A 13,326-nucleotide genomic window follows, 5' to 3' on the forward strand; every position below is an offset into this window, starting at 1 on the left:
TTTCTTGTGCCACAAATTTTGCAGATGATTTTTAAGCTTTTTGTTCAATTTGGATGGAATGCAATGTGTTACTATAATGAGGGCGGTGCAGGGTGCTAAGGAAATTGAGGGAAAAAATGACATGCCTTGAAGAAGTATGCACAGTCAGTTTATAGACCACTGAGGTATTTTTTAAGGCTGCACAGAGGTGGGCACCATGTCGCAAGATGAGAAATTGTGTACTTGGCAAACTTAGAGCTGACCTTCACTGATTTGAAAGTTGAAGATTACCCAGCCCTTGCAGGTTTATCAGTCCTTTCTTGTTTATCATCATGCGCAGGAAGTTTAGTTAATCATAACCCATGAGTTCATGGCACAGAATCAAAACGTACATGACCCGTCTCTTGTTTTTTTATTCATTCTCTTCTGTCATAATTCCCCACTCTCATTGCATTTCCCCAGAGGCAACTTCTCTAATATGATATTTAGCCTTAAACTTGTAAAATACATGGAAATATTTGTGCATATATGGATTTTTTCATGGATATGTAATATGGCACTATAGTTTTACTATAATTTATGGATGTACTATAGATTTCATCATTTCTAACTTTTTTCTTTCAACTGTGTTCTTAGGATCTAGCCATGCTGCTGAATATATATCTAGTTCTTTGCTTTTGTAATTGGTTGAGAATATACCCATGTGTATCTGCCACATTTGACTTCTCTGTTTTCCAGTTATGGACATCTAAGTTACTTCTATTTTTCACCACCCCAAACAATACTGTGATAAATTTCCTTGTCTGTGTTCCCCTGTAGGCCTGGGGTAGAGATTTTCTGGGATAGAAGAGTGGGGTTATGAATTACAGGGAACAGGTACTCTTAATTTCACAAAGTGGTGCCAGATTGCCCTTTAGAGTGGCTTGGGCCAGTCTACACGCCCACCAGCAGGCAAAAGAGTTCCTATGGCTGGGTATACTTAATATGTGCTGTTCTCCAAAAGTCAGAGTTTTGCCAGTCTGATCAGCATGAGCTGGTGTCTTGTTGCTGTTTTTAAGTTGAATTTCTCTCATAACCAATGAGCTTGAGCATCTCTTCATATACTTATACCTCTTAGATTTCCCATGCTATAAATAGTTTATCAGCATATTCTCTGCCCATTTTTCTGCTAGGATTCCTGTCTTGTTGATTTGCTGCAATAATTTATATGGTCCAAATATTAGCTCTGTGTCCTACTCAGTCACTGAACACATTGTCTCCCAATTTATCACTGTCAGTTAACTGTCCACTGGTGTTCTTCCTTGATTAGATGACAATAAAACAAGTTGTGCCATTGAGTATTGTTTAAGAAGTCATTTCCCCTCCCAAAGTTCCAAAGAGGTGCTCTTCTCTCTATCACCTAGACCTTTCATATCTAGATCTTTAATCTACCTGCATCTCTTCTGTATATGGACTATGCAAAGACTCAGTTGTTGTTGTTTTATTTCTCTCTCCACATTATGAGTCCATATTGGGTATAAAGAATCTTCCTCCATTGACATTTTTACATTCAGAGGTTTCCAAGAGGAGATGAAAGAATCTCTTCTCTGAGAGGCATAGCAGGAGACACTTCTTTGACTCTTGGTACCACATGGAGTTTATCAAGTTCCCATTTATACTTGAGTCTATCTCTGAGGTTCAATTTCATCCCACTGGTTTATTTCATTGTGTCTCTTCTTGTGTCACAATTATCCTGTTAATTACTACAGTATGGTTTGATAGTATATCTTAATATCTGGTTGGCAAGTCCCCCCCCCTTTTTGCTCTCATTCTTCCCAATGTTTATTTATCTATTAATGTATATTTACTCTTCCATTTTTAGCTAAATTTTTACTGATTTAGCTCTGAATTTATTGGTTCATCTGGGGACATTTGAATAACAGTAGTGGTAATAGTAGGCAGACATGCTGGATCTATAATTTTACTATAAATAAGACAGTGTGGTAATTCCTCAAGGATCTAGAAATAGAAATTCCATCTGACCCAGCAATCTCATTACTGGGTATATACCCAAAGGATTATAAATCATTCTATTATAAAGACACATGCACACTTATGTTCATTGCAGCACTATTTACAATAGCAAAGACCTGGAACCAATCCAAATGCTTATCAATGATAGACTGGACAAAGAAAATGTGGAACATATACACCATGGAATACTATGCAGCCATAAAAAGGATGAGTTCCTGTTCTTCGTAGGGACATGGATGAATCTGGAAACCATCACTCTCAGCAAACTGACACAAGAACAGAAAACCAAATACTGCATATTCTCACTCATAGGCAGGTGTTAAACAATGAGAGCACATGAGCACAGGGAGGGGAGCATCACCCAATGGGATCTGTTGGAGGGGGGCTAAGAGAGGGACAGTGGGGGGTGGGGAGGTTGGGGAGGGATAACATAGGGAGAAATGCCAGATATAGGTGATGGGGGGATGGAGGCAGCAAACCCCGTTGCCATGTATGTACCTATGCAACAATCCTGCAAGATCTGAACATGTACCCCAGAACCTATAGTACAAAAAAGATATATTTTTTACACAAGATTTACCAATGCTAGTGGAATAAATGCAACTTTTAATATCATAGCTCATTATGGAGCTCCATTATGCTTAAAATGACCATATATACAACTAGGAATCAGCTTGAAACTGAATAAAGACTCTCAGATTAGAAAAAAAAAGTCAAGGAACAACAGATGCAACAGATGCTTGAAGAGGATGTGGAGAAATAGGAACACCCTTACACTGTTGGTGGGGGTGTAAATTAGTTCAACCATTGTAAAAGACAGTGTGGCTATTCCTCATGTATTCAGGACCAGAAATACCATTTGATCTAGCAATCCCATTACTGAGTATATACCCAAAGGATTATAAATCTTTCTACTATAAAGACACATGCACACATATGTTTATTGCAGCACCGTTCACAATAGCAAAGACTTGGAGCCAACCCAAATGCCCATTAAGGATAGACTGGATAAAAAAAATATGTGATACATATACACCATGGAATACTATGCAGCCATAAAAGTGGACAAGTTCATGTCCTTTGCAGGGACACAAATGAAGCTGGGAACGATCATTCTTAGCAAACTAACACAGGAACATAAAATCAAACACTGCATGTTCTCACCTGTAAGTGGGAGGTGAACAGTAAGAACACATGGACACAGGGAGGGGAATATTACACATCAGGTGGGGTCTGTCAGGGGGTGGGGGTTAAAGGAGGAATAGCATTAGAAGAAATAGCTAATGTAGATGATGGGTTGATGGGTGCAGCAAACCACCATGGCACTTGTATACCTATGTAACAAACTTGCACATTCTGAACACGCATCCCAGAACTTAAAGCATAATAATTAAAAAAAAATAGCTAGAAGAGAATTGTAATGTTCCCAACACAAAAAGTTTGAAGTGATGGATATGCCAGTTACACTAATATGATCTTTGCACATTGTATACGTGTATTAAAATATCACATGTACCCCACCAAAAATACATAAATGCAGCCAAAATTTCTCCATTAGTGTTATGCGTGATATCGATTTTTGATGATATACCCATCATTGAATTTATAAAATCCCTTTCATCTCTAGTGTGCAGAGATTTATTTGTTTTTATCATGAAGGGTTAAATTTAACAAGTGCCTTCTTTAGCATCTACTGAGCAAGTTATGTGATGTATTTCTTTTAGCCTATTCATATGATGAATTCTACTGACAATTTTTTCAAATGTTAAACTACATTATTAAATATGGTTAGCTCATATTTTATATAGAATGTTTTACCTATGTATTTTAGTGAATGAAACTGCAGTTTCATAACTTGTACTGTTATCTCATTTTGAAATCAAGATTACAGTAAACTTATATAAGAAATTGTACAGCTTTAACAATATCTAGAATACCTTATAGAAGATAAAAAATTTTTCTTCCTTGAGAATTTGGTAGGCCCTCTTGTAAATATACTGGGTCTGAAATTTGGGGAGGGAGCAGAAAAATAGTAGTATATTATATTTCAGCATATTTAACTGTTAATGATCTTTTCATGTTTTCAATTTCTTTTAATTTTACATTTTTCCAGATAATTCAATTTGTCAAGGTCTTATTGAATGAGCATATAACTGTTCATAACATTCCCTTCTTACTTTTTAAAGCTCTATTGTGCCTGCATTTTATTTAATTATTCCTTTTCTCATCTCCAGATATTTGTCCTTAAGAATCAGGAACACTTTTACACTGTTGGTGGGAGTGTAAAGTAGTTCAACCATTGTGGAAGACAGTGTGGCGATTCCTCAAGGACCTAGAAATAGAAATTCCATTTGACCCAGCAATCCCATTACTGGGTATATATCCAAAGGATTATAAATAGTTCTACTATAAGGACACATACACACGAATGTTCATTGCAGCACAGTTTACTATAGCAAAGACCTAGAACCAACCCAAATGCCCATCGATGATAGACTGGACAGGGAAAATGTGGCACATACACACCATGGAATATTATGCAGCCATCAAAAACAATGAGTTTGTGTCCTTTGTGGGGACATGGATGAACTTGGAAACCATCATTTTCAGCAAACTGACACAAGAGCAGAAAATCAGACACCGCATGTTCTCACTCATAGGTGGGTGTTGAACAATGAGAACACATGGGCACAGGGAGGGGAGCACTACACACTGGGATCTGTCTGGGTGAAATAGAGGAGGGACAGTGGGGGGTAGGGAGTTGGGGAGAGATAGCATGGGGAGAAATGCCAGATATAGGTGATGGGGAGGAAGGCAGCAAAGCACACTGCCACATGTGTACCTATGCAACTATCTTGCATGTTCTTCACATGTACCCCAAAACTTAAACTGCAATTAAAAAAAAAGTAAAACAAAACCCAATTAAGTTTTGTATTGTTGAACTTAAAGATCCATTAATACTGCTTGACATTAAATGCTATTGTTGAACATATATAGGAGCTTACCAAGTTTATAGTACACATGGTAATTTGGTGGTAGTGCACCATCAAATTCAAAACCAAGTCAAAGACCAGAGCATTAGGCAGAAGAAAGAAGGTTTAACTCACATGGTTTAATACCCAAAAATATGAAGTCAAAATGAGGAAGAAGACCCTTAATTGTCTTCAGCTGCTAAGGCCATTTCCCCTTCAGCCTTCTACACTGCATCTCAAAAGAAGTTAGAAATCAGCCAGAGGAGGGACCGGTTGGCATCACTGGCCAGGTTAAGGATAAGACCTTTACTGTTAACCACAATCCCCTCTATAAATCGTGGATATGATGTAGAGGAATCTTTCCAGAAGGCATTGCCTTTACTTAAACACGATCAGACCCCCACCTAAGTTAAGTACCCCATGCCTACTTTATGGATCAAGACTCTTTCACATGTAATTTCTAAAGTTGTAAGATCAAGACCCTTTCCTGTGTAATTTCTATAATTGTAAGCCTTAAAAAAGACAAGGATTTTCTTTGTCAAGGAGCTCGGTTATCAGGGCATCCAGGCCCACCAAAGCTCCCGGACGAATAAATCAGCACTTCCTTCCCGGGGGGGTGGGGGAGAATCAGCATTTTATTTATTTATTTATTTATTTTATTATTGTTGCATTTTAGGTTTGGGGGTACATGTGAAGAACATGCAAGATAGTTGCATAGGTACACACGTGGCAGTGTAATTTGCTGCCTTCCTCCCCTTCACCTATATCTGGCATTTCTCCCAATGCTATCTCTCCCCAACTCCCCATCCCCCGCTGTCCCTCCCCTATTCCCCCCAACAGACCCCAGCATTTGTAAAACTGACCTCTGGCCGGGCTCAGTGGCTCACACCTGTAATCCCAGCACTTTGTGAGGCCGAGGAGGGTGGATCACCTGAGGTCAGGAGTTTAAGACCAGCCTGGCCAACATGGTGAAACCCAGTCTCGCTACAAATAAAAAAACTAGCTGAACGTGGTGGCCAAGGTCGCGCCATGGCACTCCAGTCTGGGGCAACCTTGGACACCACATTCATCCTGGGCAACAACAGTGAAACTCTGTCTCAAAAAATTAAAGTAAAATAATAATAAATAAAACTGACCTCTCATGTTTTTGCTGTTTCCTATTTTATTTACTTCTTGCCACTTTTCTTTGCTGTTTCCTTGAGTTTGTTTTGTTAGTCTTTTCCGAACTTCTCAAGTTGAGCACTTAGCTCATTTGTTTTCAACCTCTTTGTTACCTGATAAGTTCATTTGAAATAAAATACTTTTAAGCACTATTTTAGCTGTTTCCTTAATTTGATGTATTTAATATTTTTACTATTATACAGTTCTAAGTTTTGAATATAATTTTCTCAATAACTCAGGAGTTTTAAGGAGTATAGTATTTAAATTTAAGGTATTTGAACCCAGGCTCTTGGGTTATTTTTAGCTGTTTCTTTTTTAAATCTCTAATTGTGTTATTGTGGTTAAAGAACTCAATCTTTATTTTGATTCTTTGGAGTTTGTTGAGGATTTATTTGTGGCTAGGCACATATGGATTATTTTTGTAAATGTTCATGTATGCTGGCAAAGAATAGTTATTCTTTATTATTTGGAAGTATATATATATACATACACCCACATATATGTTTCTTCAAGATTACATATGTATATAATATATATAGTAATGTTAGTGCCATTTTAACATGCCCATTTTAGAAATTAATACATAAGAAAGACAAAAAATGCAAAACACAAGCAGTATATTCAAACATTTAAATAAAAATATGTATATACTTTTTAAGCTAATCTGATAGTTTTTGTCTTTTTATAAGCAAGATTAACTCATTTACATTTATTATAATAACTTTTATGTTAGGACATATTTCTGGCATTTTATTTTATATTTTTCATTTCCTGTACTTTTAATATATTTTATTTCCTGCTTTTCAACTTTCCACTAGACATATAGATCAAATTTTCTTCCTCTGATTTGGAGTTATTCCTTATATTTTTATTTTTTGGCTCCAAGTTATATAATTTTTTTGTTTTAGATATAATTTTTCTTTTGTTTATTTTTGAAGAGGTGAGCACTCATATGGCACAAACATCAAAATGTAAAACATACTGAAACTTATTTCACATTCTCCTATTCATCAGGTACCTGATTCTTCCCTCCAAAGATAAACAATGTTGTCAGTTTCTTCTAGAGACTTTTAAGCAAATATTTATGTTAGTTAGTGTATGTACATATATTCCTTCCCTCTTTTTCTTAGGCAAATAGTAGCATACTATATATGGTTCTAAACCTTCCCCCACCTTTTTTTTTTTGAGATGGACTGCAGTTGTGTGATCTCAGCTCACTGCAACCTCTACCTCCCAGGTTCAAGCAATTCTCTTGCCTCATCCTCCCAAGTAGCTGGGACTACAGGCATGTGCCACCACACCTGGCTAATTTTTTGTATTTTAGTAGAGATGGGGTTTCACCATGTTGGCCAGGATAGTCTCGATCTCCCGACCTCGTATTCTGCCCTCCTTGGCCTCCCACAGTGCTGGGATTACAGGTGTGAGCCACCACACCCTGGCCCTAAACCTTGCCATTTTAAACTTTAAACTTAATGACATATCTTAGGTCACCCTGTTTACTATGTGAAGACCTCTTTTATTATTTTGTAATGGCTCCACATAATGGTATTTTTATGTGGATTATCATTAATTTCGTTGTTTCTAATCTTTCACTGTTACAAATAATGCTGTAATGAAGAACGTGTTATGTATCATTTTACACATGTCAGAAGAAATAATACCTTAAGTTGAATTTATGAGTCAAAGGATATGAGACAATTTACCCCCTAGAGAATGGCCATATAATTTATTGTACATGTTGGAATGTTTTGATAGTGAAAAGAGGTGCTAGTTATAATTACACTGAATTAAAAAAACCAGATAAATAGGACTATCTCAGTTAAACAGTTATGTATGGTCTATCAATTCATATGAGTTCTAACAACTTACACTTTACCAACAAAATATAATAATGAAACTGATAAGCAACTTCAGCAAAGTCCCAGTATACAAATCAATATTCAGAAATCACAAGCATTTTTATACACCAATAACAGACAGAGAGCCAAATCAAAATCATTCGCAATTGCTACAAAGAGAATAAACCTAGCAATACAACTAAAGACAATAAAATACCTAGGAATACAACTAACAAAGGAGGTAAAGCTCCCTTCAAGGAGAACTACAAACCACTGCTCAATGAAATAAGAGAGGACACAAACAGATGAAAAAACATTCCATGTTCATATTAGGAAGAATCAACATCATGAAAATGGCCATACTGCCCAAAGTAATTTATAGATTCAATGCTATCCCCATCAAGCTACCAATGACCTTCTTCACAGAACTGGAAAAAACCACTTCAAACTTCATATGGAACCAAAAGAGAGCCCACATAGCCAAAACAATCCTAAGCAAAAGGAACAAAGCCAGAGGCATCATGCTGCCTGACCTTCAAACTATGCTACAAGGCTGTAGTAATCAAAACAGCTTGGTACTGGTACCAAAACAGAGACATAGACCAACGGAACAGAACAGAGGCCTCGGAAGCAACACCACACACCTACAATCATCTGATCTTTGACAAACCTGAGAAAAACAAGCAATGGGGAAAGGATTCCCTGTTTAATAAATGGTGTTGGGAAAACTGGCTAGCAATGTGCAGAAAGCAGAAACTGGACCCCTTCCTGAAACCTTACACTAAAATTAACTCCAGATGGATTAAAGATCTAAACATAAGACCTAACACCATAAAAACCCTAGAAGAAAACCTAGGCAAAACCATTCAGGACATAGGCATAGGCGAGGACTTCATGACTAAAACACCAAAACCATTGGCAACAAAAGCCAAAGTAGACAAATGGGATCTAATTAAACTCCAGAGCTTCTGTACAGCAAAGGAAACAATCATTAGAGTGAACTGGTAACCAACAAAATGGGAAAAATTTTTTGCAATCTACCCATCTGACAAAGGGTTAATATCAAGGTACAAAGAACTAAAATATATTTACAAGAAAAAAACAAACAAACCCATTTGAAACTGTGTGAAGGATATGAACAGACACGTTACAAAAGAAGACATCTATGAGACCAACAAACATGAAAAAATACTCATCATCACTGGTCATTAGAAAAATGCAAATCAAAACCACATTGAGATACCCTCTCACACTTATTAGAATGGCAATCATTAAAAAATCAGAGAGAGATATCCAAGATGGCTGATTGCTAACAGATTGGGATTGTAGCTCCCAGTGAAAGTGCAGAGAACGAACGAGAGGATGCCACACTTTCAGACAACTTTTTGTCACTCACGGACCAGAAGATTCCCAGTGGAGTAGTCCCATGGGTTGCCAGTGCGACTCTTGTGGCTGGTGCGGCGGTTTTGCTGGTGCCTCATCATGGCAGCTCTTGGTGCAGAGTAAACGGGACTGATTCCCCTTCTGACCAACACTTGGAGCTCTGGGAAGGCAGAGTTGCCTATTATGGACTCAAGAAGGAAGCCAGACTGGAGATTCCCAGGCAGAAGAGCACCATCAGTCTTAACACTGCCGTTTTGGCTGGTGCAGCAGGTTGCTCAGATTCCAGTGCTGGCAATCAATAAATTGGATGTCTACTCAGAAACCTAATAAGAAAGGTGGTAATTGCAAAGATGACAGATGGATAAATTTATAACAAAGGGAAGAAACCAGCCTAAAAAGGCTGAGAGTACCCAAAATCAGAACACCTCTCCCTCTACAGGGGATTGCAGTTCCTCATCAGCAACAGAACAAAGCCTGATGGAAAAGGACTGTGTTCCATTAACAGAAGTAGGCTTCAGAAGGTGGATGATAAGAAACTTCTGGGAGTTAAAAGAACTTGTTCTAACCCAATGTAAAGAAATTAAGAACTTTGAAAAAGGTTTGACAAAATGTTAACAAGAATAGACAATATAAAGAGGAATATAAATGAACTAACGGAGTTGAAAAACACAACATGAGAACTTAGCAAAATATGCACAAGTTCTCACAGCTGAATTGATCAAGCAGAATAAAGGATATCAGAGGTCGAAGACCAACTTAATGAAATAAAATGAAGACAAGAATAGAGAAAAAAAGGATAAAAAGGAATGAGCAAAGTCTCCAAGAAATATGGGACTATGTGAAAAGACCTAATTTACGTTTCATAGGTGTACCTGAATATGACGAACAGAATGAATCCAAGCTGGAAAATACTCTTCAGGATATTATTCAGGAAAACTTTTCTAACCTAGCAAAGCAGGACAATATTCAACTCCAGGTAATACAGAGAACACCACAAAGATATTCCTTAAGAAGAGCAACCCCGGCTAACATCTCGGGATTGCAGCTCCCAGTGAAAGCTCAGATAACAAGAGGACGCCACCCTTTCAGACAAATTTTGGTCACTCATGGAGCAGAAGATTCCCAGTGGCAGAGCTCCACAGGTCGGCAGCGCAACTCTTGTGGCTGGCACAGCGGTTTCGTCAGCACCTCGGTGCGGCAGCTCTCGGTGCAGAGTAAACGGGACTGGTTCCCCTTCTGACCGAGGTTTGGAGCTCTGAGAAGGCAGAGTCGCCTATTACAGACTCAAGAAAGAAGCCAGACTGGAGATTCCCGGGCAGAAAAGCACCATCAGTCTTAACACTGCTGTTTTGGCTGGCACAGTGGTTTGCTCATATTTCGGCCCTGGGAATTAACAACTTGGACGTCCACTCAGAGGCCTAATTTGAAAGTTGGTAATTACAAAGATGACAGGTGGATAAATTTACAATGATGGGAAGAAACCAGCGTAAAAAGGCTGAGAATACTCAAAATCAAAATGCCTCTCCCTCTAAAGAGGATCACAGTTCCTCATCAACAAGGGAACAAGACTTGATTGAGAATGAGCGCATCTCATTAACAGAATCAGGCTTCCAAAGATGGATAATAAGAAACTTCTGTGAGTTAAAAGAACATGTTGCAGCCCAATGTAAAGAAACTAAGAACTTTGAAAAAAGGTTTGACAAAATCCTAATGAGAATAGACAACTTAGAGAGGAATACAAGTGAATTAATGGAACTGAAGAATACAATGCAGGAACTCCAAGAAGTATGCACAGGTTTAAACACTCGAATTGTTCAAGCAGAAGAAAGGATATCAGAGGTAGAAGTCCAACTTAATGAAATAAAATGAGAAGACCAGAGTAGAGAAAAAAGGATAAAAAGAAATGAACAAAGTTTCCAAGAAATGTGGGACTATGTGAAAAGACCAAATTTACGTTTGATAGGTGTACCTGAATGTGACGGAGAGAATGAATCCAAGCTGAAAAATATTCTTCAGGATATTATTCAGGAAAATTTTCCTAAACTAGCAAAGCAGGACAATATTCAACCCCAGGTAATACAGAGAACACCACAAAGATATTCCTCAAGAAGAGCAACCCCAAGGCACATAATCGTTAGATTCACCAGGGTTGAAACGAAGGAGAAATTACTAAGGGCAGCTAGAGAGAAAGGTCAGGTTAACTACAAAGGGAAGCCTATCAGACTTACAGCAGAACTCTCAGCAGATCTCTCAGCAGAAACTCTACAATCCAGAAGACAGTGGGGGCCAATATTCAACATCCTTAAATAACAGAACTTTCAGCCCAGAATTTCATATCCAGCCAAACTAAGCTTCACAACTGAAGGAAAAATAAAATCTTTTATGAACAAGCAAGTACTCAGATATTTTATTACCACCAGGCCTGCTTTACAAGATCTTCTGAAAGAAGCATTACACATAGAAAGGAACAACCAGTATGAGCCTCTCTAAAAATATACCAAAAAGTAAAGAGCATTAACATAATGAAGAATATACATCAACGAATGGACAAAATAGCCAGTTAACATCAAATGGCAGTAATCCTAAATTTAAATCGACTAAATCCCCCAATCAAAAGATACAGCCAAAACCCAATGGTATGCTACATCCAGACCCATTTAACATGCAAGGATACACAAAGACTCAAAACAAAGGGATGGAGAAAGATTTACCAACCAAATGGAGAGCAAAAATAAGTAAATAAGTAAAAAGCAGGACTTGCAATTCTCACCTCTGATAAAATAGATAAAATAGATCTTAAAGCAACAAAGATATAGTGGTAAAAGGATCAATGCAACAAGAAGAGCTAACTATCCTAACACCCAGATACATAAGACCTATAAAGAGACTTAGACTCCCTAGACTCCCACACAATAATAGTGGGAGACTTCAACATCGATATTAGATAGATCAATGAGACAGAAAATTAATAAGGATATCCAGGACTTGAACTCAGATCCAGAACAAGTAAACTTAATAAACATGTATAGAGCTCTCCACTTTAAATACACAATATATACATTCTTGTCAGTACCATATCACACCTACTCATAGGTTTAAATGAAATATTGATCGGCCATTAGTAAGCACAATTATTGGCATAAAAGAGGTTTTCAATACCCATTTTTAGAATAAAGCAACATTCTCGTTCTCTCTCCTTCTTTTTCTTCCTCTCCTTCACTCCTTTTTTTCTTTCTTTCCTTCTCTTAAAAAAAATCAGGAGACAATAGATACTGGAGAGGATGTGGAGAAATAGGAACACTTTTGCACTGTTGGTGGGAGTATAAATTAGTTCAACCATTGTGGAAGACAGTGTGGCGATTACTCAAGGACCTAGAAATAGAAATACCATTTGACCCAGCAACCCCATTACTGGGTATATACCCAAAGAATTATAAATTGTTCTATTATAAAGACACATGCACATGTATGTTCATTGCAGCACTGTTTACAATAGCAAAGACCTGGAACAAACCCAAATATCCATCAACGATAGACTGGATAAAGAAAATGTGGCACATATACACCATGGAATACTATGCAGCCATAAAAAATGATGAGTTCATGTTCTTCATAGGGACACAGATGAATCTGGAAACGATTCTCAGCAAACTGACACAAGAACAGAAAATCAAACACCACATGTTCTCACTCATAGGTGGGTGTTGAACAAGTAGAACATGTGGAAACAGGGAGGGGAACATCACACACTGTGGTCAGTTGTAGGGGGCTAGGGGAGGGACAGCAGGGGATGGGGAGGGTGTGGAGGGATAATGTGAGGGGAACTACCAGATATAGGTGATGGGGGGGATGAAGGCAGCAAACCATCTTGCCATGTATGTACCTATGCAACAATCCTGCATGATCTGCACATATGCCCCAGAACCTAAAGTACAATTAAAAAAATTCACAAGATTGCCCATTTACATTCTCAGAAAGAT

The 13,326-nt window shown here is 37.8% G+C and overlaps 1 protein-coding gene across 16 annotated transcripts in view; it reads right to left on the reverse strand.

The window, feature by feature from the left end:
• PAH (phenylalanine hydroxylase) overlaps nt 1–13,326 on the reverse strand; it is a 132,653-nt gene that overhangs the window by 81,677 nt on the left and 37,650 nt on the right. Inside the window, exon 6 of one of the 16 annotated variants that reach the window (XM_078337139.1) lies at nt 3,930–3,995. The exons of the other annotated variants lie outside the window; for them this stretch is intronic. The gene's annotated coding sequence lies outside the window, so the exon portion shown is untranslated. The remainder of the gene's footprint in view (nt 1–3,929; nt 3,996–13,326) is intronic. 16 annotated transcript variants of the gene reach the window in all.

Source organism: Callithrix jacchus, chromosome 9 (genome assembly GCF_049354715.1).
Source record: "Callithrix jacchus isolate 240 chromosome 9, calJac240_pri, whole genome shotgun sequence".
Taxonomy (NCBI): Eukaryota; Metazoa; Chordata; class Mammalia; order Primates; family Cebidae; genus Callithrix; species Callithrix jacchus.